Below are 24,251 nucleotides of genomic sequence, written 5' to 3'. Positions count from 1 at the left end.
CGCGGGATAGGGCATCAGGAGGCTCGTTTAGCTTCCCGGGACAATACAAGATCTCATAGTCGTAGGTGGAGAGTTCGATCCTCCACCGTAAGATCTTGTTGTTTTTTATCTTGCCCCGCTGTGCATTATCGAACATGAAAGCAACCGACCGTTGGTCAGTGAGGAGAGCGAATCTCCTGCCGGCCAGGTAATGCCTCCAATGTCGCACAGCTTCTACTATGGCCTGGGCCTCCTTTTCGACTGAGGAATGGCGGATTTCGGAAGCGTGGAGGGTGCATGAGAAGAAGGCCACGGGTCTGCCCGCTTGGTTGAGGGTGGCCGTCAGAGCTACGTCGGATGCGTCGCTCTCGACCTGGAAGGGGAGGGATTCGTCGATGGCATGCATCGTGGCCTTTGCAATTGTGGATTGGATCAGTGGACGGGCCTTGTCCGCATAGTTGGGGACCCACTGGGCATAGCAGGAAAACAAACCTAGGCAGCGCTTCAGGGCCTTGGAGCAGTGCGGTCGGTGCTGAACACGCACTTATCCTTGTTATACGTGAGGTTAAGGATTTTTGCGGTCTGGAGGAATTTTCGGAGGTTGGTGTCGTGGTCATGCTGGTCGTGGCCGCAGATGGTGACATTATTGAGGTACGGGAATGTGGCCCGTAAACCGTACCGGTCAACCATTCGGTCCATCTGCTGGGGCGGCACGAGCTCTTAAACCCCGCCTTGCAGGGCGGAGCTAACATACAGGCTTAACCAATGGGAACAAGTACATTCTCCACCAATGGTATTCCGGCATTACCAGGTACCGTAATCCTTCTAACACAGATTCCACACCTCCTAAAGGCTCCCAACCCCTGAAAAACAGGAGTAAACACTATAGCCCCAGGCTCAGAGCACTTAAATAGCCCCAATCCTTAGAATCCAATATTCCTCAAATCCTCCATTCGTCACACCTTGCCAGTGATTTAAAAAAAAGTTGTGCTTTGTGACGAGAGAATCATTTCTTATTGTTCAGGAGCTATATTAGCCTTTCCAGCTGCTTTTAGCAGTATTATTCTATTGAGTAATAGGAAACGCCAGCCAGCTGCTGTCTGGTTCAGAAACACTTTTAAATCTGTGTAAAGGTTCATGTTGCTCTCTCCCTCCCTCCTGGTGAGCTTGCAAAACCTGGCACCGTGCTGCTGTCGTTGAGGGGACTCAGCCACCTCTTGCAATGCTCTACCTGCAAACCCTTCCTTCAATGGTAGGGAAGTAGATCATCGCCCCCCCTGCTCTACTCCAGCAGGAGCTGTTCTTTTTGCCTTCATAACAGGCTGTCTCTACGCAGCCAGCTGCCTTCGCTCTGTTACTGATGAAATTACTCATATTTCTGCCACAAAATCTTGCTCCTGTTGAACAGCCTCTTTGACAGCCATCTTTTGGCAACAACAACAAAAAAACTCTTCTCCAAAAGCACACCAGAATATTTATTACGTAGAATTTATAGCCTGGAAATAGGCCGTTCGTCCCAGTTCGTTTATTCTGGTGTTTTTGCTCCATGCCTCCTCGCACCTAGTTTATCCAACCGATCAGCACAGCCATTAATTGCTTCATTCCTCATTTGCTTAACTAACTTCCTCTTAAATACTATTTATGCTATTCACCTCAACCACATTATGTAGCTGCAGGTTCCACATTCTGACCACTGTCAGGGTAAAGATGTTTCTCCCGAATTCCCCATGAGATATATTTGTGGTTTTCTTATATTTATCACTTTGCTTTTTGTCCCCCCTGACAAATGGCAACATTTTGGGCAGAATTTTCTGGTCCTTACCACCAGCGGAATCTTCCGGTCCCACGGAAAGCGACTTTCCTGTGGTGGGTTCCCCGGCAATGGGCCTGGCGAGCCATGCATGCTGCCTTAGGCTTTGGAAAGTCCCATGGATAGCCAATGGTGAGCTGCCTTTGCCACTAGAAAGCAATAAGAAGGGTTTGTTTTGATAGAACCTGTTGGACTTTAACCTGGTGTTGATTGACTTCTTACTGTGCTTACCCCAGTCCAACGCCGGCATCCCCACATCGTGGCCAGAAATCAAGCCTGGGTGGGGGCTGGAAAATCCCGCCCTTTCTTTTGTTCTACTCCATAAACCCCCTTCATAATTTCAAAGGCCTTTAATAGGACCACCCCTCAACCTTCCCTTATCTTAAAGTTTCAGGTGATCACAGGCTCGTACAGGATACTTTAATGCTACTGGCATCCCTGCGCTTCCCCTGAACCATGACCTTCGGGGCGTGTATTGAGGTAATTTGCAAGCTGATAGAATTTCTATGGCAGGGTCAACTTTCTTGAAGCTGTCGTTCATCTCTTTTTGAGTTTTTTTGCTTCGTTTGTTTGCCTCTGTAACCTTGTTATCCAGCAATTGAAATCTTGTGTGTCTCTGCTTTGATTACGCATATTAGCCGGCCTTGGGTGACATTGGGAGTTTACATGTTCTCACAATATCTGCGTGGGTTTCCTCCGGGTGCTCCATTTTCCTCTCACAGTCCAAAGGTGTGCAGGTTAGGTGGATTGGCCATGAAAAACTGCCCCTTAGTGTCCAGGGATGTGCATGTTAGGTAGGGTCACAGGGATAGGGTGAGAGAGTGGTCCTGGATAGGATGCTCTTTCAGAGGGTCGGTGCAGACTCGATGGGCCAAATGGCCTCCTTCTGCACCGTAGGAATTCTATGATTCTATGATCACTATTCAGATTGCCTCTGCTTGGTCAAAGGTAAAGTTCTGAATGGATGTGAGGATGTAGCTGAGGTGATCTTGTGAGCAATGAGACTATATCGGGATAGGATACTCTATAATGAGGCATGAACAGCCAGCTCACCAGAGCACCAATCGTAGGCCACCTTAAGGATAACTTGCCTTCCCAGGGGACACATTATAATAATAATTATTATAAACATTATAATAATAATTGTTTATTGTCACAAGTAGGCTTCAATGAAGTTACTGTGAAAAGCCCCTAGTCGCCACATTCCGGCGCCTGTTCGGGGAGGCCGGTACGGGAATTGAACCCGCGCTGCTGGCCTTGCTCTGTACTACAAGCCAGCTATTTAGCCCACTGTGCTAAACCAGCCCCTATCCGGGGAGAATTCCACACACAGGCCATTTCAGCAGTCAAAGTCCTCTAAGACTTGCAGCAACACTTACATTTCTTGTCACGTCATGTCAGAATCCAATAAGAAATCTACTGACCACATTATATGAAAGGTAGCCAGTCAGGTTACCTGGTCACAAAGATGTGATGGTGCTATAGTGCGCTGTCCATGTATTTCATTGGGCTCCAGCAAGATTGACATGAAGCTCAACTTCTTTTTTTCTTGAAAATGTTTTTAGTAGGGCTTTTCTTTTCAGACAAAACAAAGATGAAAGTGAACATACACAGAAACTATATACATCAGTTACAATTCACATGTTTTACAAGTGCCCCGCTTTGACTCGGGAGGCAAAGGATAGGGCGTTGGCCCTCCTCTCCACAAAGAGTTCTGGCTGTTCTAATACCACGAAGATTGCCACATTTGGGCATGGCTTCACCCTCATCCCCACAACCTTGGCCAATGCCTTGAAGAAGGCTGTCCAGAATGCGACAAGTCTGGGGCATGCCCAGAACATCTGTACGTGGTTGGCCGGGCCTCCCTAGCACCGTCCATATTTGTCCTCCATCTCCGGCAAGGACCTGCTCATTCGGGAACTGGTTAAGTGGGCTCTGTGCACCACTTTTAGCTGCAATAGGCTTAACCTTGCGCATGGGGGGAGTTGACCCTGTGCAGTGCTTCGCTCCAGAGTCCCCACCCTATTTCAAACTCGAGGTCTTCCCCCCCATTTTTCTCTTGTCTCATCGAGTGAGGAGCCCATACAGGTCAACCTTACATATCCCCGCGAATCCCCCCCCCCCCCCCCCTCCCGCTAAGTTGTCTGCGTTCAGTAGGTCCTCTAATAGCGATTGTTTTGGTGTCCATGGGTGTGTCTTTGTGTCCTTACATAGGAAGTTTTTAACTTGCATATATCTTAGCTCCATTTCCCCAGTGAGTTGGAACTTCTCTGTCAGTTCCTCTAGTGTTGTTAGTCTGTTGTCTGTGCAGAATTCCCTAACTGTCAGTGTCCTCCATCCTGTCTCCACCTTTTGAAGGTGCCATCCATTGTGGCTGGCACGAAGCTGTGGTTGTTGCTGATGGGGCCTTGCCCGCCCCCCCCCCCCCCCCCCCCCCCAAAAAAAACACACCTTGGGGTATAGATCGGTATGGATCTGAATAGGAAGAGGGGCCTTCATCTTGATCGTCTGTACCCTCCCCGCCAGAGAGACTGGGAGTGTGTTCCATCTCTGCAGGTCCTTCTTAACTTCCTCCATCAGGCTGGCCAGCTTCCACTTGTGATCTGAGTCCAGTCGTGGGAAATTTGGATCCCCAGGTAGCAGAATTTGTGTTGGGCCTGTTTAACTGGTAGTCCCTACAGCTTTGCCCGTCTCCCTTGCAGGTTTACCGGGAATGTTTCACTTTTGCTCAGGTTGAATTTGTAGCCCGAGAAGGCTCCAAACCCTTTCAAGAGCGTCATGATTCCCTCCATGCTGCTTTGTGGGTCTGCGACGTAGAGGAGCCAGTCATCCACGGGGAGCGAGACTCTGTGCTGTCTGTCCCCTCTCCGGATCCCCTCCCAATTCTTTGCTGCTCTGAGCACGATCGTTAGTGGCTCGATCGCTAGGTCGAACAGCAGCGGGGACAACGGGCATCCCTGCCTGGTGCCCCCAAGCAGCTTGAAAGACTTAGCGCTGTGGTGTTCAATTCATACACTCGCCACAGGAGAGCGATACAGGAGTTTAACCCAGGCAGTGAATCCTGTTCCTAGCCCAAACCGTTCCAGTTCCTCCATGAGGTGTTTCCACTTGACTCTGTCGAAGGCCTTTTCTGCGTCCAGGGAGACGATCACCTCTGTGTTCTTTCCCTGGGTGGGGCCATTATCATGTTCTTTTAAAAAAAATTTAGAGTACCCAATTATTTTTCCAATTAAAGAGCAATTTAGCGTGGCCAATCCACCTAGCCTGCACATTTTTTTGGGGTTGTGGGGGCGAAACCCATGCAAACACGGGGAGAATGTGCAAACTCCACACGGACAGTGACCCAGAGCCGGGATCGAACCTGGGGCCTCGGCGCCATGAGGCAGCAGGGCTAACCCACTGTGCCACCGTGCTGCCCGCCATTATCATGTTCAGCAGGCGCCTGATGTTCGATGTGAGCTGTCTACCCTCAACAAAGCCCGTCCAGTCCTCTGCCACCACCTCTGGTATGCAGTCCTCCAGTTGCCTGGCTAGGATTTTGGCCAGTATTTTCGTGTCTACATTGAACAGCACACAGGCAGCTACCCGAGAAACACTTTGGTGGGAGTTTTCTACAGACCCCCCAATAGCAGCAGAGAGATAGAGGAACAGGTTGGGCGGCGGATCTTGGAAAAGTACAGAAGTAACAGAGTTGTTGTCATGGGTGACTTCAACTTCCCTAATATTGACTGGAACTTCATTAGTGCAAATGGTTTGGATGGAGCAGATTTTGTCAGGTGTGTCCAGGAAGGATTCCTGACTCAATATGTAGATAGGCCGACTAGGGGGGCGGCCAAATTGGACTTGGTGCTCGGCAACGAACCAGGCCAGGTGTCAGATGTCTCGGTGGGAGAACATTTCGGTGACAGAGATCACAACTCTTTGACCTTTACCATAGTCATGGAGAGGGATAGGAACAGACAGTATGGGAAGGTATTTAATTGGTGTCAACATGCCCCCAGGAGCAGCGATTCTGACCCCTACAGGGGGCTGACATGGCACTGGAGCGACCCACGCCGCTCCAGCTGCCGATACCGGCCTCAAATGGGCGCCGCGGATCTGCTCATGGGCAGTGCGACCAGCGCCAATGTGCGCATGCGCAGTGGGACCGGTGCCAATGTGCGCATGCACAGTGCGACCGGTGCAATTACGAGCATGCGCTGTGGCTCCTTTCTCCGCGCCGGCCCCGACGCATCATGGCGTAGGGCTAGAGGGGCGGGCGCGGAGCAAAAGAGGCCCCCAGCCCGAGAGGCCGGTCCGCCGATCAGTAGGCCTCAATTGCGGGCCAGGCCACAGCGGAGGCCTCCCCCAGGGTCGGACCCCCCTCCCCCTCCACCAGGCTGTCCCCGGATGGATGCACGCCAAGGTCCCACCAAGTAAGACCACCCGTGGATGGCGCCGGCAGGATTCGGATTTCTTTTACGGCCTCCCAGGTGGAGAATCGCCGGGGGGGGGGGGGGGGGGGTGCGTGTAGAGCGGCCCCCTTGCGCTGACCGCGCTGGCGCAAATTTTCCGCTCTCTGGAGAATCGGTGGACCAGCGCCGGTTGCGCAATTCACGGCCAGCCTGCCGATTCTCCGGCCCGGCATGGGCTGAGAGAATCCCACCCATGGTGTGATGGCAAAGTAAGTTCCTTTGGGAAATCAAGAAGTAATTGTTTTTATTTGTTCACCATCTGTCAGCATTGCAGGCAAGGCCAACACATTTCTCATCCTTAACCGCTCTTGAGAAAGTGGTGGTGAGGCCCCTTCTTGAACTGTTGCAATCCTTGCGATGCAGGTACATTCGCGGTGTTGTTAGCAAAATGACAATATGTTTCCAAGTCAGATGATGGGTGACTTGGAGGGGGCGGCGTGTAAATGGTGTGGGAGGAACAGAAAGAGAAACCATTGCTGGAGGAACTCTGGCCGTGGCTAGATATTAAAACCAGACAAGAGCAGTTCCGTGGAGCTGGACAATAGAAAATACAGCACAGAACAGGCCCTTTGGCCCACGATGTTGTGCCGAACCTTTGTCCTAGATTAATCATAGATTATCATTGAATTTACAGTGCAGAAGGAGGCCATTCGGCGCCCTGAGTCTGCACCGACTCTTGGAAAGAGCACCCCACCCAAACTCAACACCTCCACCCAACACCAAGGGCAATTTTGGACACTAAGGGCAATTTATCATGGCCAATCCACCTACCCTGCACATCTTTGGACTGTGGGAGGAAACCGGAGCACCCGGAGGAAACCCACGCAGACACGGGGAGGACGTGCAGACTCCGCACAGACAGTGACCCAAGCCGGAATCGAACCTGGGACCCTGGAGCTGTGAAGCAATTGTGCTATCCACAATGCTACCGTGCTGCCCTTAAAAACAAATAAATCTACACTATATCATTTTACCGTAATCCATGTATCTATCCAATAGCTGCTTGAAGGTCCCTAATGTTTCCGATTCAACTACTTCCACAGGCAGTGCATTCCATGCCCCCACTACTCTCTGGGTAAAGAACCTACCTCTGATATCCCTCCTATATCTTCCACCTTTCACCTTAAATTTATGTCCCCTTGTAATGTTTTGTTCCACCCGGGGAAAAAGTCTCTGACTGTCTACTCTATCTATTCCCCTGATCATCTTATAAACGTCTATCAAGTCACCCCTCGTCCTTCTCCGTTCTAATGAGAAAAGGCCTAGCACCCTCAACCTTTCCTCGTAAGACCTACTCTCCATTCCAGGTAACATCCTGGTAAATCTTCTTTGCACCTTTTCCAAAGCTTCCACATCCTTCCTAAAATGAGGTGACCAGAACTGTACACAGTACTCCAAATGTGGCCTTACCAAAGTTTTGTACAGCTGCATCATCACCAAAATGGACAACCTCACACTTTTCAGGGTTAAACTCCATCTGCCACTTCTCAGCCCAGCTCTGCATCCTATCTATGTCTCTTTGCAGCCGACAACAGCCCTCCTTACTATCCACAACTCCACCAATCTTCGTATCGTCTGCAAATTTACTGACCCACCCTTCAACTCCCTCATCCAAGTCATTAATGAAAATCACAAACAGCAGAGGACCCAGAACTGATCCCTGCGGTACGCCACTGGTAACTGGGATCCAGGCTGAATATTTGCCATCCACCACCACTCTCTGACTTCTATCGGTTAGCCAGTTCGTTATCCAACTGGCCAAATTTCCCACTATCCCATGCCTCCTTACTTTCTGCAGAAGCCTACCATGGGGAACCTTATCAAATGCCTTACTAAAATCCATGTACTCTGCATCCACTGCTTTACCTTCATCCACATGCTTGGTCACCTCCTCAAAGAATTCAATAAGATTTGTAAGGCAAGACCTACCCCTTACAAAACCGTGCTGACTATCCCTAATCAAGCAGTGTCTTTCCAGATGCTCAGAAATCCTATCCTTCAGTACCCTTTCCATTACTTTGCCTACCACCGAAGTAAGACTAACTGGCCTGTAATTCCCAGGGTTATCCCTGGTTCCTTTTTTGAACAGGGGCACGACATTCGTCACTCTCCAATCCCCTGGTACCACCCCTGTTGACAGTGAGGACGAAAAGATCATTGCCAACGGCTCTGCAATTTCATCTCTTGCTTCCCATAGAATCCTTGGATATATCCCGTCAGGCCCGGGGGACTTGTCTATCCTCAAGTTTTTCAAAATGCTCAACACATCTTCCTTCCTAACAAGTATTTCCTCGAGCTTACCAGTCTGTTCCACACTGTCCTCTCCAACAATATCGCCCCTCTCATTTGTAAATACAGAAGAAAAGTACTCGTTCAAGACCTCTCCTATCTCTTCAGACTCAATACACAATCTCCCGCTACTGTCCTTGATCGGACCTACCCTCGCTCTAGTCATTCTCATATTTCTCACATATGTGTAAAAGGCCTTGGGGTTTTCCTTGATCCTACCCGCCAAAGATTGTTCATGCCCTCTCTTAGCTCTCCTAATCCCTTTCTTCAGTTCCCTCCTGGCTATCTTGTATCCCTCCAATGCCCTGTCTGAACCTTGTTTCCTCAGCCTTACATAAGTCTCCTTTTTCCTCTTAACAAGACATTCAACCTCTCTTGTCAACCATGGTTCCCTCACTCGACCATCTCTTCCCTGCCTGACAGGGACATACATATCAAGGACACGTAGTACCTGTTCCTTGAACAAGTTCCACATTTCACTTGTGTCCTTCCCTGACAGCCTATGTTCCCAACTTATGCACTTCAATTCTTGTCTGACAACATCGTATTTACCCTTCCCCCAATTGTAAACCTTGCCCTGTTGCACGCACCTATCCCTCTCCATTACTAAAGTTTAAAGTCACAGAATTGTGGTCACTATCTCCAAAATGCTCCCCCACTAACAAATCTATCACTTGCCCTGGTTCATTACCAAGTACTAAATCCAATATTGCCCCTTCTCTGGTCGGACAATCTACATACTGTGTTAGAAAAGCTTCCTGGACACACTGCACAAACACCACCCCATCCAAACTATTTGATCTAAAGAGTTTCCACTCAATGTTTGGGAAGTTAAAGTCACCCATGACTACTACCCTGTGACTTCTGCACCTTTCCAAAATCTGTTTCCCAATCTGTTCCTCCACATCTCTGCTACTATTGGGGGGCCTATAGAAAACTCCTAACAAGGTGACTGCTCCTTTCCTATTTCTGACTTCAACCCATACTACCTCATTAGGGTGATACTCCTCGAACTGCCTTTCTGCAGCTGTTATACTATCTCTAATTAACAATGCCACGCCCCCACCTCTTTTACCACCCTCCCTAATCTTATTGAAACATCTATAACCAGGGACCTCCAACAACCATTTCTGCCCCTCTTCTATCCAAGTTTCCGTGATGGCCACCACATCGTAGTCCCAAGTACCGATCCATGCCTTAAGTTCACCCACCTTATTCCTGATGCTTCTTGCGTTGAAGTATACACACTTCAACCCATCTCCGTGCCTGTAAGTACTCTCCTTTGTCAGTGTTCCCTTCCCCACTGCCTCATTACATGCTTTGGCATCCTGAATATCGGCTACCTTAGTTGCTGGACTACAAATCCGGTTCCCATTCCCCTGCCATACAACACACAGCCGTTAAACCCTCCCGAAGAGTACTAGAAAACCTCCCTCCCAGGATATTGGTGCCCCTCTGGTTCAGATGCAACCCGTCCTGCTTGTACAGGTCCCACCTTCCCCAGAATGCGCTCCAATTATCCAAATATCTGAAGCCCTCCCTCCTACACCATTCCTGCAGCCACGTGTTCAACTGCACTCTCTCCCTATTCCTAGCCTCGCTATCACGTGGCACCGGCAACAAACCAGAGATGACAACTCTGTCTGTCCTGGCTTTTAACTTCCAGCCTAACTCCCTAAACTCGTCTATTACCTCCACACCCCTTTTCCTACCTATGTCGTTGGTACCAATGTGCACCACGACTTCTGGCTGCTCGCCCTCCCCCTTAAGGATCCTGAAGACACGATCCGAGACATCCCTGACCCTGGCACCCGGGAGGCAACATACCTTCTGGGAGTCTCGCTCGTGACCACAGAATCTCCTATCTATTCCCCTAACCATTGAATCTCCTACAACTATTGCTTTTCTATTCTCCCCCCTTCCCTTCTGAGCCCCAGAGCCAGACTCAGTGCCAGAGACCTGGCCGCTAGGGCCTTCCACCGGTAGGTCACCCCCCCCAACAGCATCCAAAATGGTATACTTGTTTTGAAGGGGAATGGCCACGAGGGATCCCTGCACTGTCTGCCTGTTTGTTTTTTTCCCCCTGACGGTAACCCAGCTATTCTTGCCCTGTACCTTGGGTGTAGTTACCTCCCTGTAACTCTTCTCAATCACCCCCTCTGCCTCCCGGATGATCCGAAGTTCATCCATCTTCAGCTCCAGTTCCCTAACACGGCCTTTGAGGAGCTGAGGTTGGGTGCACTTCCCGCAGGTATAGTGTGCGGGGACACCGGTGGTATCCCTCACCACCCACATCCTACAGGAGGAGCATGCAACTGGCCTAGCCTCCATCCCCTCTTACCTGACAGAATATAGCTGCCCTGTGGACTAATTAGATCTCCGCCCTCCGACTCTGCTCCCAGTCAGCTACACTTTCTGTAAACTCCTGGCTCTCTTCTCACTCTTTGCGGAAATGTCAGAAACAAAATGAAAGGAGCACCTTACTCCCTCCTCACCTAACTCCCTCGGTCACCAAACTCTTACTATAGCACTCAAAATGCACCAAATTCAGCACTCAGTGCAAACAAAGGAAGAGATACTGGAGGAGCGTATGGGCAACTATGCCAAATGTTCAGACAGACTGAGAAGTGTCAAAGAGGATAATGTGTCACAGTCATCGTCACTGTTGTGATTCCTGTTCAAATAAGCCTCCCCTTGTATAAGTTACATAGAATCCCGACAGCGCAGCAGGAGACCATTCGACCCATCGAGACTGCGTCATCCCTCTGAAAGAACACCCCACATAGGCCCAAGTCCCCACCCTATCCCCGTAACCCCACCTCACCTTTTGGCCACTAAGGGACAATTTAGCATGGCCATTCCATGTAAACTGCACATCTTTGGACTGTGGGACAAAACCGGAACCCACACAGTGTGGTAGTCTGTGTAGAGGTATTACGGCACCTAGCAATGCTGGAACACCATTGGTAGATATTGTATGTTTCCCATTGGTCAAGCTGTATGGTAGCTCTGCCCTGCATGGTGGGGTATAAGAGCTCGTGTCGCCTCAGCAGCCTTCCTTCTGTACCTGAGCTGCTGGGGGAAACATCTAGCTTATTAAAGCCTTCAGTTGGACTACAACCTCGCTTTAGTGGTCATTGATCGTGCATCACACAGACAGGGAGAATGTGCAAACTCCACACAGACAGTCATATATTACTTGCAAAGTGATCAGCACTTCATGCTAATGCAGGACATACAACACACAACCCTTTTTGCCGCTCTGTCTGCCCTCTGTTTCACAAGCAGAAAAGGCTGTGAACACACAATGGATCAGTCAGCCGCTGTAGAGGAGAAATATGAATTAATCCTTTGAGTGCTGATAGACCTGTTTACATATCTAACATTTTTGTTTGATTTATAAAATTGAGCTGTCTTTAGATTTATCCCATTTATAGTGATCTGCTGCATAACCATCTCCATAATTAATTTCAAAGAATATTTAAAATTAAATATGAAATGACTAGATACAAGGCAAATGCTTGTGTTCAAAGTGGTGGGAGCAACGTTTTGTTCAATTCTCAACACAGAGTGTGTGTTGGAAGTTGCATATTTTAATATACAAGAACATGTATACACATTGCGCCTATTTCAGCGAAACAACGTAAGTGACAGCCATTCACTGCTTCATTCCTCAGGGCAATGCCTTGATCAATCAAAGTCAAGCAGCCCTGTTTGAATTTCGAACAATGCTTGGCAATTGACCATCAGTCACTGTCAACTGGTGCATGCTCCAAGGCAATGCCTCTCACAATCAGAGCCCACTCAACACTCTCATCTCATGCAGTAAAAAGGTTTTGTTTCCCCTAACATTGATTTTCTTGCAATTATCCTGCTGAGTGCAAGTTAAAAATCTTCGTCAAAATGTTTTTCCCCACAATACTCAAGTTCCGCCCTACCAGATCTACAAACCACAGTATGAATGCTGCCGACTTAGTGAACGTGTGGTTTACAAACCCCTCCAGTAATAATTATTTTGTTCCTTTAATGGACACGCCGATGTGGTGCCTGTTGTAGCTCCCACCTTTGGGATATTGGCCGGAATTCTCTGGCTGTTGAAATTCTCTGTTCCCGCCGGCAGCGCATCCCCGCCCTTGGGTTTCCCGGCGGTGTGGGGTGGCTTCAATGGGAAATCCCACTGACACGCGGCGGGAGGAGGGGATTCCGTTGCGCTGCCGAGAAACAGGTGGGGGGGGGGGGGGGGGGGGGTGGAGACCGGAGAATCCCGCCTGTTGTGTTTCATCCTGAACTTCACTTAGTTCCAGATCTGAGAGGCTTGGCTGAATTAGCCAGGTCCATTGATTTTGCTAAACTGGTTTATTAGGGGCTGGTATAGCACAGGGCTAAATCGCTGGCTTTGAAAAGCAGACCAAGGCAGGCCAGCAGCACGGGTCAATTCCCGTACCAGCCTCCCTGAACAGGCGCCGGAATGTGGTGACTAGGAGCTTTTCACAGTAACTTCATTTGAAGCCTACTTGTGACAATAAGCGATTTTCATTTCATTTCAATTCCACACCGCTGCCCTTCTTACTGCCTTGAAGACATAGCCAATCATCCGAAATGACAACTGCAGGAACTTTATTCCAGCATATGTCCCCATTAATCTATTTCCCTCCTCTTGTTACCTGACGTGACTGCTGACTAAGAGAGGAGAATTGGGAAACAGTGTGTATGTATGAAAAGGAAGCAAGAGAAAGCAATTGCCTGGTCCATCGTGCAGACACGTTGCCATAACAACTTCATTGAAATGATCTGCAGGAGGCCGGATCATCTGCAAGCCTGCCTGTTGTAGATAATACAAGGGGTCATGTCGATATTTCCTTTTCCCTCTATTTCAGCGGAGCGGAGCCACTCATTCGCATACAGCTGGTGCCTTGCTCCAACTCTCCTTCGCAACAGGGATTGGTATGATAATGAATTCTGACAAGACTTCACACGGCACCACTTCAAGGAGAAATTAGTCCTGTGACTTTATTAACCAAAGCGTTGAACATTCATGAATCTATTTACCAATATTAGCCTCTCAACCCAATTTTTAATCGCATGTGAAAAAGCACTCTTGCCAATTTATTCATAAATCAGCTCGCAAGTTTCCATTTGACAAGTAGGCCTATGTGCAAGGAGAACTGTTTAGCTCTGTCGGAAGACACAATGGTGGTGGTGGGTGGTAGGTTGTGGGGGGGGGGGGGGGGTGGGTGGTAGGTTGTGGGGGGGGGGGGGTGGGTGGTAGGTTGTGGGGGGGGGGTGCGTTTGTGGGGGGGGGGTGGGTGGTAGGTTGTGGGGGGGGGTGGGGGTGCGTTGGCGCTACAGGGGCTGCTGTCTTGGTCACCCTGAAAAGCATCAAGCTGGCAGTTCGCCGATCCCATTAAAATGAAGCACATTAACAATGATCTGGCCCTTGCTAGTCGGGTAGGTGGTGCGATGATACTGCCCAATGCCAGCTCACTGTTCACTTCCCAGGCCAACGAGCCATTGTTGGCACTGTAGTTCCTTGTATTACTTTTAATATTTAAATTTAAAAATTGGTCCATTACAATGGAATTCAGTGCTGATTAAAATGATTTTTGGTATTTACGGGGCATTTTGTAAGTTTTCAAGGCGAGACATGAGAAGATGTTGGCATCAGTGTCATCCTCAGGTACTCCACCAGAAAGTATAATGGGGATAGATACTGGGAAACGTTCCACCCAGAAACAAAACTTTGTGCTCTTTATGTCTTACAACATAATAGGCATAGGCTAATCAGACATCTGTCTCTGTTCCGTCATTTCATTAAATCATGGTTTATCTCTATCTACGCACATTGGTTCTTAAACCTTTGGTTTCAATGTAATTTTTGAAATGTTCATTGAGGGCAGCACGGTAGCATTGTGGATAGCACAATTGCTTCACAGCTCCAGGGTCCCAGGTTCAATTCCAGCTTGGGTCACTGTCTGTGCGGAGTCTGCACATCCTCCCCGTGTGTGCGTGGGTTTCCTCCGGGTGCTCCGGTTTCCTCCCACAGTCCAAAGATGTGCAGGTTGGGTGGATTGGCCGTGATAAATTGCCCTTCGTGTCCAAAATTGCCCTTAGTGTTGGGTGGCGTTACTGGGTTATGGGGATAGGGTGGAGGTGTTGACCTTGGGTAGGGTGCTCTTTCCAAGAGCCGGTGCAGACTCAATGGGCCGAATGGCCTCCTTCTGCACTGTAAATTCTATGAAAATTATCTATGAAAATAACCTCAATGGCTTATTCTTAAGCAAGAGAAATCCAAATTTCCACCTTCCTTTGTGTGAGGGAATGTTTCCAGTCATCACTTCTGAATTTGATCTTGAGGTGATGTCCCTTGTTCTGGACTCCCCCTGCCAGAGACAATAATTTCTCTCTATCTAACTTCGCAAATCCTTGAAACATCTCAATCATATCATCAGTTAATCTTCATTATTCAAGTGAGCACAAGCCTACTGTGTGCAAGCTGCCCTCCGAGTCCTGGTATCCTGGTGTCCTGCATATCACCTGATTAAAGTCCAATATCCTCTTCATGAGGTGTGGACCCTGGAACTGAAAATATTTCAGGATGGGACTTTATATAACTAACATAACTACTCCCCCATTGTGTTCCAGGTCCCTTGTAATAATGACCAACATATCATCAGTCTTTGAACTTACTTTTTGTAGTCTGATGCTACTACTCCACCAGGGATGTGCTGGTAATGGATGATATGTTATCACAGCCTGGTTTACTCTCCAAGGTGTTGCATTGCCAGAATGGAAGGCCCATACTGCATAGAAGTGATTGAAGTACGGATTGATGCATGATCTGCTTGGATCATTTGCCCCGAGGTGTGAAGTGGACTTAACCAAGTAGCTGTTTGCAATTTTTAACAAAGTCATCGCTCCATGTTTTACAGCAGCTGATCTGGAGGGATGCATTTGAATTTTTACATTAAGTTTACATTAAGGGGCGGCATGGTGGCACAGTGGTTAACGCTGCTGCCTCACAGCGCCAGAGACCCAGGCTCAATTCCAACTACTGTGTGGAGTTTGTATATCCTCCCTGTATCTGCATATGTTTCCTCCGGGTGCTCCGGTTTCTTCCCAAGGTCCAAAGATGTGCAGGTTAGGTGGATTGATCATGCTAAATTGCCCTTAGTGTCCAAAAAGTTAGGTGGGGTTACTGGGTTGCAGGGATAGGGTGGGAGCACGGGCCTAGGTAGGTTGCTCTTTCAGAGGGCCAGTGCAGATTCTATGGGCCGAATGGCTTCCTTCTGCACTGTGATAATCCTATGATTCTATGAAGTTTCATCTATCTCTGTAAAGGGGCAACGCAGAACAGAAGTCCAACTGTGCCTGCATATGACCATTCATCTGTCCTATAAAGTTATTTTCTTTTGTCTTGTAGGTGACAGGCAAACACCTGCCATCCCTGTGCAGTACAGCAGGCATTGTCAAAGGCGGGGGCGCAACCCACCCGTGGGTCGCGGGCGAGTGTCGGGAGGGTTGGGGAGCCGTCCGTCACGGTGCTCCAGATCGCTCAAATCAGCGCGCAACAGCCGCAGCAGCCGGCTTTTAAATATGACGGCTGCGAGCGGCCTTCAAAATGGCCACGAACATATAAATAAATATGCGGTCGCACTGCGCATGCGTGCCCGCTCATTGGTGCGCACCGATGAGCGGGCACGCATGCACAGTGCGGCTGCAGTTTTTAAAACCTGGTTGCAGTCTTTTTGAAGGCCGTTCGCTGCCGGCATTGTTAAAAGCCGGCTGCAAAAAGTATGGAAAGACTGATGTGATTGGTTGCTTTCTGAACTTTGATGCTGATGAAGTGGAAGTCTCTTACTCCAAGAATGGTGAGTGATCCAACGATGGTTTCACCACAGCTGTAACTTCAACCAAGAGATGTCAACTTTTTAAATCTTGATTTGTAAACATTCCAAAACAAAGTGCCTGCGGGGCAGCAGGGTAGCACAGTGGTTAGCACAGTTGCTTCACAGCTCCAGGGTCTCAGGTTTGATTCCTGGCTTGGGTCACTGTCCGTGCGGAGTCTGCACATTCTCCCCGTGTCTGCGTGGGTTTCCTCGGGGTGCTCCGGAGTTCAGGGGTTGGTTTAGCACAGTGGGTTAAATAGCTGGCTTTTAAAGCAGACCAAGGCAAGCAGCAGCGCGGGTTCAATTCCCGTACCAGCCTCCCCGAACAGGCTCCGGAATGTGGCGACTAGGGGCTTTTCACAGTAACTTCATTTGAAGCCTACTTGTGACAATAAGCGATTTTCATTTCTTTTCAGGTCGTATTTGGAAGCTTTATTAATTAATTGATTTTTAAGTGTCTTATTTTTTTTCATTTTTAATTGTAATGTTTAGGTGAAATGTGGTGAACCTCCAATTTCTAGAGGATGAAAATATTTTCAGTTTCTGCATTTTTCTCCTGTAATATTTTATTAAATATAACCCCCCCTGAACTTGTAAAAGAAAAACGGCTGCTGCGATTGTTGCCTGCGAATTTGCGCAACCGGAGATGCAGAAGGTTTTTTATAAAATTTTCTGTAACCTTCCTGCCTGAAGGGAGGCAAAGAGCAGGCCACACCCCCTGAACATTGACATCATGTGCTTTGGGCACGATTGCGATTCCTCCGTTTTGTCAGCAGCAAACAAGGTAAGAGAAAATGGTGGGTCGCGAAGGTCGGCTGCCGTGGGTCGCGAAGGTCGGCCGTCATGGGTCGCGAAGATCGGCCGGGTTGCGTTCCGAAGGTTGGCCAGTTGGTAAAAATGGGTCCCCGGAAAAAAAGTTTGAAAAACATTGCAGTACAGGGATCGATGGCCAGTTGTTCGATATGGCTGGTACTGTCAACGCTATGCAGTTAGATGAGCAATTCAGATACCTGGGCTCATAATCCTGGGTCGGGTGCTCTTTCAGAGGGTCGGTGCAGACTCGATGGGCCGTATGCCTCGTGTACTGCATGAATTCTAGGGTTCTTTTGGAGCTGGGCAGGAAATATTGACCCTTTCAGTGGCGACTAACTACCTCCAGAGAATTAATTAAAGAAATGGGCTTGGGCACCAGGTGCATGCAATGGCAACAGGATGCAAAACTGGCGGATGATGTGCCATCACCAGCTGTACAGTGCAGCCAAAGATCAATTTAATCCACGCCAGAATCTAAACGTACTAAAACATTCAGGTTTATTTGTACCTCTTCTGCTTCACAATTGTAGCTTCTGTTAATCAGATCAAATCCTTCATTGGGTTGCCTGGGAAGGGAACTCATTTATGTGTCTGTAAATTACAATTGTGGTTTAAAATGGGTCCCATTACCTTTCTTCGAAATAATTCCCATAAGCAGTGATTGTGCCATTTAATGGTAGTGTCATACTGCATAATGGCTGTACATAATGTTGTGGGTAAAATATAACCCTGCAGTAGTTACTGGAAGCTATCTTATATTGCTCATGAGAATTACAGTAAATATTGTCTCCCACAACTGGATTCTGTCTTTAAGTAGTGGAACTACTTAACAGTAACATGGCGTCAAGGTAAATATAATTGCATGAATTAAATTGATTTTAGTATTTTAACATTTTAGCGTAGCTCCTTCATCAGGGCTCACCTAAGGAAGGGGCTGCGCTCCGAAAGCTAGTGATTCGAAACAAACTTGTTAGACTTTAACCTGGTGTTGTAAGATTTCTTGCTGTGCCCACCCCAGTCCAACGCCGGAATCTCCACATCAGGGCTGAATCTGAAGGTTATAGGTTCAAGGCCGACTCTGGAGACTTAAGCTCAAATATTTAGGCTAAATATTTAGGTACCTAGGGAGTGTCGCACTATCAGGTAAGTTCTGTCTCCCCCTCAGGTAAGTTCTGTCTCCTTCTCAGGTGTATAGTATTTCATGCCACGATTTTAAAGAGGGCAGCACGGTAGCCTTGTGGATAGCACAATTGCTTCACAGCTCCAGGGTCCCAGGTTCGATTCTGGCTTGGGTCACTGTCTGTGCGGAGTCTGCATGTCCTCCCCGTGTGTGCGTGCGTTTCCTCCGGGTGCTCCGGTTTCCTCCCACAGTCCAAAGATGTGCAGGTTAGGTGGATTGGCCATGATAAATTGCCCTTAGTGTCCAAAATTGCCCTTAGTGTTGGGTGGGGTTACTGGGTTATGGGGATAGGGTGGCGGTGTTGACCTTGGGTAGGGTGCTCTTTCCAAGAGCCGGTGCAGACTCGATGGGCCAAATGGCCTCCTTCTGCACTGTAAATTCTATGATAATCTATGATAATCTCCTGACCAATATTTATCCCTCAAGCAAGATCTCAGCAAGAGATTATCTTGTCATTACCACATGGCTGTTTGTGGGAGCTTGCTGTGCGCAAATTGGCAGCCACGTTTCCTATGTTACAACAGTGACTACACTTCAGTGGTTCTTTATTGACGAGAAATGCATCTTGAGGTCATGAAAGATGCTATATAAATGCAAGATTTTTTTTCTGGTTACCAACCGATCCATTAAATCCCACTCCTATTTTGTCCCATTGTAAACAATGGGATGAAAATTGAGCAGTTTCTACAGTGGACAAGCTACCAGATCGCTATACAGGGAGTAAAGGTGAAATAAAAAACATAAATTCAAAGCCCCTGAGTGCTTTGCTGTGCAGTTGGAAGGAGAGGGGTTGACAGTGAACCTAAGTGCCAGGTTGCTATCACCTTTTACTCATGTATATGCCTTAATATGGAAATTGTTCTCACTGCACAGTCATATATAGTTTACATTTCAGATCCAAACACCCCTAATAGTAACAACCTTTGATAGGCTGTCTTAACGCAGTCATTGGCCAAAAATGAATATTTTGATGGAAAGATTCAACCTATATATAGAAGACCAGAAGACCAGAGTTTAAGTGGTCTGGAAACGTACAGGTCTGGCATTAAAGATGCTCTGGCCTGCAATCAAAAGATACAATTTCAATTATTGCCAACCTTACATTGCTCAATTGATATTCTTCAGGATTACTTGGCAAGCTGGGTGTTCACACTTTGACGAGTTCAACCTGAATATCATTGTAGTCAATATGCATGTTTGAACAAGAAACCCTTGATAATATGAAAGCACTTTAGATGCTGGAAATGTAAAAACAGAAAATGCTGGATAAACGCTGCTCTCCCTCGCTCCAGTTTGTGCCGTGGCTACCTCAAGATCACCTCAGATATGACACCTACCTTCTGGCCCCTCAATCCCTAATTCTCACTAAGCTTGAAAGCATCCAACTGTTCTTCCCTATCCAGGTTTTAGGCAATTCTTCAGGTTCCGATCCCCCAACCTTTCTAAACTGGTGTCCTGACCCTCTCAATTCCCATCCCATTCTCAATTCCCTTCCCTCTCCAAAGGTCTTTGAATGTATTGGTACCACCCAGATCCCCGGTCCACCTTTGTTCCGTTTCCTACAATCAGGGAGAAATAACCCGAACCAAAGTCCAGAATGACAATAAGATAAAAGCAAATGACCGCGGGTGCTATAATCTGAAACAAAAGCAGAAAACGCTGGGGAATCTCAGCGGGTCTGACAGCATCTGAGGAGAGAGAAGGGACCTACCGTTTTGAGTCTGGATGATTCTCTGTCAAAGTTTGACAATCTCTGTGTTGGTGAGGATGGTGTATCAGCTTCTCTCATCCTCCTGGATCTAAGGATAAATGGTTGTCATTAAGGCTGCAGGAAAGTATGCGGTGCTGAGGCCCAGGCGTCAGTGCTAGTTTCCCCCAATAAACGTATTGTCATGTGAGAGTCCCTTTAAGAAAGGTTTGGCCTTACCACATGATCTGTAGCACAGCTACAGTGATGTCATTTGTGGGTGGAGCTGGGTTGTGGCTGTCAGGTGAGAGGGGGTTTAGTGGTTGGGTTTCAGTTTCGGTTTGTTGCTTTGGAATGCAGAAGAAAGAAGCAGTGTTTCCCTGTTTTTTTTTTGGTTTTATTTTAAAGCTGTTCCAGAGAACTGACAGCACATTGGGTGTGGCAAACTGTCTTGGTAACTTTAAAGATAGAGTTGCTTTCCGGTCTTGGTAACTTTAAAGATAGAGTTGCTTTCCGGAAGGAGTTTTGAATCTGCTGGTTGGAAAGTGGATCAGAATCTCCGGGAAAGGACCAATCCCATTCCAGTGAGATTACAGAGTGCTGGGCCACGCCCTTGAAAGGGGTTTTGGTTTATTGGATTTTGTATTGAATTGGAACAGTTACTAAGGGGGATTCATTAAGCGTTATATACATAGATTACTGTAGCTGTTGTGTTTTCTTTATGTTTGTAACTGCTAAGACAGTTTTGCTGTGTTTTATATATGTTAACTACAATCTTATAATAAACTTTGTTTTGATAAAAGTGCCTAGGAAGTCTGATGAATCACACCTGAAGGGAAGGCTCTTGTGCTCATCCTAGCCAAATTCAACATAAATGTTATAGGTCAGATGCGCTTCATAATACATTTGGAGTTTCTAAGCCCGGGCCGATAACAAATTGATGAACAAACCGAAACTGAAACCCAAACACTAATCCCCCTCTCACCTGACAGCCACAGCCCAGCTCCACCCACATATGACATCACTGAAGCCATGCTACAGGTCATGTGGTAAGACCAAACCTTTCTTAAAGGGTCACTCACATGACAGTATATTAATGACTCAGACTGCAGTGTACGGGGCATAATTTCAAAATTTGCAGAGACAAACTTGGAAGCATTGTGATACATATATATTGATAAACTCCAAGAAGGACATAGACAAGGTAGTAGGATAGGTGAATAAGTGGCAGATGGAATTTACTGCTGAGAAATGCAAAATATTTCATTTTAATAGGTACAATAAGGAAAGACAATATAAGATGAAGGACATAAGATGCAGGAACAAAGAGACCTGTGTGTGTAGCTATACACATCATTTAAGGTGGTATGGCAAATTGAGCAAGTGGTTAAAAAGACAAAGAGAATCCTGGGCCTCCTGAATGGAGTTGAGATTACAAAAGCAATGAAATTATGATGAACCTTTATCCCATGCTAGTTCAGCCTCAAGTGGTGTACTGTGTTCAATTCCGGGCACCACACTTTAGGAAGGAATGAAGACTTTAGGGAGGGCATGGAAAAGCTTCAAGAGAATTGTGCCAGGATGAAGGACTTTAGTTGAGAAGCTAGGTTGGAGAAGCTGGGATTGATCGCCTTCGGAAAGAAAAGATTGAGAGAAGATTTGATAGAGGTGTTCAAAATCATGCGGGGTCTGGACCGAGTAGAAAGGGAGAAACTGCTCCCGTTGCTTGAAGGTTTGAGAACCAGACTTGAGATGATTGGCGAGAGAAGCAACTGCGGCTTGAGAAAATATTTTTGATGCGGTGAGTGGTTCCGATCTGGAATGCGTTGCCTGAGAATATCATGAAGGACTTCGAGGCCAATCCAGCAGCCACATCAGACAGCGCTGAGTAAAGATGGCAGCTCGGCATCTGGCAGGACAAGCGGAAAAAGACAATCTCAGATCTGGGTGAACAATAGCTACTACTTTGCCCTGCTTTCAAAATATTCAGCACCCCAGATAGGCGGAGCAATGGCAAAATTGGTGAAAACATTTTCCCTAAAAGCACAACACCTCAGGCCTCACAACTGTAGAGAACAAACATCAAGTTAGCACTTTGTTCATACACTGTTGGGAGCACAGCCTCCTAGACGAGGAGCGACTGAAGAGGCAATCTCCCACGAGGATGTATTCAGAGCTTTGACTCACATTTCAGTCTTTGTAAATAAATATTGTCAGCGAGAGGGTGGAGTTTAACTGGTGCAGTCAAAAACTGGATGAGGGGATCAACCCATTCATACTGACTTGTACGGTAGCACAGTGGGTAGCACCGCTGCTTCACAGCACCAGGGTCTCAGGTTCGTTCCCCAGCTTGGGTCACTGTCTGCGTCATTCTCCGTGTCTGCGTGGGCTTCCTCCGGGTGCTCTGGTTTCCTCCCACAAGTCCTGAAAGACGTGCTTGTTAGGTGAATTGGACATTCTGAATTCTCCCTCAGTGTACCCGAACAGGTGCCGGAGTGTGATGACTAGGGGATTTACACAGTAACTTCATTCCAGTGTTAATGTAAGCCTACTGGTGACAATAATTAAGATTATTATTACCGCCTAGCCACAATTTGAGGGTATGGAACACTTTAAAAAAAACCTGATCACTGATTGGAAAGTTGTTAGCGTTTTAGATGGCAGTCTCTCTGACTCCCCGCAATCTAAGGAAAATTTAATATTATGTAAAGCTGAACAGGTGGTCAAACAAGAGTGGAGACTTTTGTTCGAGGTGTGAGGGAAATTTCCCAAGAACAGCCCAATGAAGTTGTTTAGCTCGTAGGCTATAAACCCGAAGGTAGAGCAAAGCACCAACCAGAGAAACACCCTGAACAGATGCCAACCACAGTTTTTCTATGTCCTCACTGTGATAGGAATAAGGTCCACAGGCGGGAAAGATTTTCTACCCATGGATGTGGGCAGTTCAGCCCTTCTGAAAGTTTCCAGGAAATCTGTGTTTTTATAACAGAGGGAGAATTCTGTTAAATTAACCTCCATTCAAGAAATTCCAGAGCTTCACAACTTTCCTGGGAAATATCAAGGAAGATCAAAACCACCTTTGGGGTGCTGTCATTGAAGTAAATCGACATCTGACCTAATTCCAGCTAGGCACAGGAGCTGGTGTTTCTGTGCTATCTGATTGAATAAACTGGCACTGCAACTGTCCTCTATTCAACTCCAAGGTCCAGGAGGGGCCAAGTTAAATAGTCAAGTCCAGCTAGAGATGACACTAAACTGCAAAGATAGAGAAATTCCTGAAACATTGTCTGACATCGAAAATTGAGCATACCCTCTATTGAGCAGAAAAGCATGCACAATTTTAAATCTGCTTCAAAAGGTTGGTGGTAAATGCAAAGAAACCAGAAAATGAATTTAGGAGGGAAATCCCCAAACTCTTTACAGACCGTGTATCACATTACACTCAAAACAGATGCTCTGCTCCTTTGTCTATTCATGCAAAGGAAGATCCCACGCCCACTTCTGAAAAGAGTCAGGTGTGGGTTTGAGGCGGTGCTGCAACACCATTTCACCAGCCACTAAACCAACCAAGTGGAGCTCTGGTATGGCCCTTTGGATTTCGGCGGGAGCGGTGCGCAAGTGATTTCTGGGAGGTAAGTTTTTCCTTTAAAAACACTTACCTAGTCCCGTTTCTGTTCTTCTTTTCTGTTTTATTTTTTTATTTTTTTTAATATAAGGCGGGAACCGGAAGTTCGACTTCTGGGAAGGCCCCCCCACCCTCCCAACCAATAAATTCTGGTGGAGAGGAAACCCGAGACACTACACGTGTAGTGTCTCCCACCCGCCCTCCTCCTCTAACCTAATAATAAGATCCATTGGTGTGAGGTAAGTGCCATATTATATTATTATTATTAGCATTATTATATTATATTATTAGCATTGTGCAGGTCAAGGAGACACAGCCGGAGTGAGAGAGATACAGACAGTGAGAATTTGGTAGTTTGGTGCAGTGAGGTAACCAGGAAAGGTAAGTGGTTAATCTAATTGTGCTGTTTTTCAGTTAAAAGTGCAGGGTAGATGAGTGTCTGATTGGCTGAAGCTGCCCCCACCATAAACTTAAATTAAACTAATTAGTGATGGCTGGTCAGGTGATGTGCTTGATCCCATTGCGAGC

General features: G+C 47.3%; 1 long non-coding RNA gene across 1 annotated transcript in view; it reads right to left on the bottom strand.

Moving 5' to 3' along the window:
- Positions 1-21,382: 21,382 nt before the first annotated feature.
- Positions 21,383-24,251, bottom strand: part of LOC140386049 (uncharacterized) — an 87,346-nt gene continuing 84,477 nt past the window's right edge. The window contains exon 3 of the long non-coding RNA XR_011933560.1: positions 21,383-22,007. This is a non-coding gene — a long non-coding RNA (uncharacterized lncRNA). The remainder of the gene's footprint in view (positions 22,008-24,251) is intronic.

This window comes from Scyliorhinus torazame, chromosome 11, assembly GCF_047496885.1.
Source record: "Scyliorhinus torazame isolate Kashiwa2021f chromosome 11, sScyTor2.1, whole genome shotgun sequence".
Classification (NCBI taxonomy): domain Eukaryota; kingdom Metazoa; phylum Chordata; class Chondrichthyes; order Carcharhiniformes; family Scyliorhinidae; genus Scyliorhinus; species Scyliorhinus torazame.
This window is presented reverse-complemented; position numbering and strand designations above follow the sequence as displayed.